General features: G+C 32.4%; 1 long non-coding RNA gene across 1 annotated transcript; it reads right to left on the bottom strand.

The window, feature by feature from the left end:
* Window positions 1-265: 265 nt before the first annotated feature.
* On the bottom strand, window positions 266-2,077 carry LOC136201535 (uncharacterized). The gene is made up of 3 exons (XR_010673894.1): window positions 1,485-2,077; window positions 830-926; window positions 266-509 (listed from the first exon to the last, which is right to left on the bottom strand). It is a non-coding gene; the product is annotated as an uncharacterized lncRNA (long non-coding RNA).
* Window positions 2,078-2,347: the final 270 nt, after the last annotated feature.

The raw sequence follows: 2,347 nt of genomic DNA on the forward strand, positions 1-2,347 counted from the left end.
TATCACTTCTAACTTGCTTCACTGATGTATCAAACTATTTTTCTGCCATAATGATAAACACCTCTATTAGTTTAAACACATGTGATTTCTGTTGTAAAATAATTAACCATGTAGCTCTTGTATAATCATCTACGATGGTTAAAATATATATAACATTTGTAGTTGATACCACATTGTAAGGACCCTAGACATCTAGGTGCAACAACTGTAGTTTTTGGCTAGTGGTAATAGAACTCAGTGGAAAAAGAATTCTATGTTGCTTTTCTCTTTGAAAAAAATCCACAAACAACATCTTTATTATTAACAAAAATATCGCGGATATGATTTAAAGTCTCATGAAGTATGTCCTAATTTTAAATGCCACAAATCTAAACTTCTGTGTGGAGTTAAAAAAACAAACTGAAATTTTGTTTATTCTTCAGAACTGAAGTCGTGAATGATCTGGCATCGGGTTTGCACAATCCTTTTGAAATCCAGCCTACTGCAATAACCTTAAGTGTACTCAAATCCTGCAAGCAACAATGATTCGAAAAGAAAACCATAACTATTTTTAGTTGTTGTAGCAACTGTCTTATATATAATAGATTGTATTTGAAGGAAGACAAATGTAGCACATCTGTCAAAAGTAGGTATGTTGATAGCTCAACTTCTCCTATATGTTCAACATTTTTTGAATTTCCATCTGGCATGATCACATGTCTTTTACCTTTTCTTATTGTATAACTTTTGAATAATGACAAATTCGAACACATATGGCTAGTTGCTCCATTTTCAATTATCCAATAAGCAGAATATTTATAAGCTGAGAAAGGTTTAGTATAGACATTACCATCAAAGCCAGAAAAACCTGTAAAAGTTGTGAAATCACTCGAAGATGAAGAACTCGATGCCCGTTGATTCTTTCCCTTCAACATTCTGTAAACCTCCTGAATGATATGATTCATAGGTTTTATGTCATTAACAGCCATGTGAGCTCGAGAAACTGGTTTATTATGATTAGAATTGGAATGACAACCACCTTTTCCTCTACCCTCCCCTCTCTTTGGATCTGTAAACCACTATGGGTAGCCTATGAGCTTAAAACATTCTGCCTCACATGTCCATCCTTATGACAGTAATTGCAATGCTTTGCTTTATTATTCTTTGATTCAACATGCCTATTTTTCTCAGTATTAGTTGTATTCATCTTATGCATAGAATAATTTGCAATTTCAAGTCCTTTATCTATAATAATGATCTCCTTTTGCTTCTCATTTTTCAATATCATAGAAAACACTTTGTTCACGTTAGAAAGATGTTCCATAAAAAGAATTTGATTAATCACATGTTCATAACCTTCATGTAATCCAGTAAGAAATTGCATGAGCATATTTTCTTCTTGCATATCACGAGTTCTTTGAAAAGCATTACATGCACAATCTTTTATAGCTCCAGATTAACATTCAGGTAATGGTCTGTAAAATAAGCACAAACAGTTTGGTTACCTTAACTGGTGTTACTAATTAGACGCTTGATGTGAAACAACATTGGCGAGTTGTTTTCCCTGAACCGTTGCTCAAGTTCTCTCTATAAGGATCTGGTGAAGCAGCAAAAATAAAGGACTCTGAAAAATCCTTGTGAATAGAGTTAAGAATCCAAGCAATCACCAAACAATCAATCTCTTTCCAGTCACCATATGTTGTAGTATTCTTAGGTGCGGTGGATCATCAGAATAAAGGAATTTAAATTTCTTCTTTACTATCAATGTTCTTTCCATCTCATGACTCCAAGTAAAATAATTGACATTAGTGAATAGGTACTTACTAATACTTCTCCTGGATTATCGTTATTCCCGCAAGAATTGTTTCCTCGATTCATATTAAAAAATGGATTAGAAACTGAATCTGATGCTTCCTCTGTCGTTGGATTTGGAATCTCCTGTATTGTATCTTCGTATTGATCAGATTGATCATCTGAATCGTCTTCTATTTCATAAGCGGAATCCTGTACTGCAGATTTAGATTTGGATCTGCGTTTCTTCCTCTGTTTCCTTACCATGCTCTGATACCATGTAAGCACTTCATGGATCAAACAAGCAAACAAGGAAGAGAAAATATGTATTTATTATATTCAAGAAGTGAGTGGTACAAATAACTAGTTAGACCTTATATACTTACTCAAGTGGACTATAAACTTACAACCTTTAGCAGTGATACATATTACAACATAGAGAATATAAAATCTAATTATTCTAATATATTTCATCTTGTAAAATTTTGACCTTAATAACTTTATTTACTCTAACAATAAAATTTATTTGATTCAGTAAAAAAAATTACTTCAATTTAATTTATAGAAAAAAATAGAG

Source organism: Euphorbia lathyris, chromosome 7, assembly GCF_963576675.1.
Source record: "Euphorbia lathyris chromosome 7, ddEupLath1.1, whole genome shotgun sequence".
Lineage (NCBI taxonomy): Eukaryota > Viridiplantae > Streptophyta > Magnoliopsida > Malpighiales > Euphorbiaceae > Euphorbia > Euphorbia lathyris.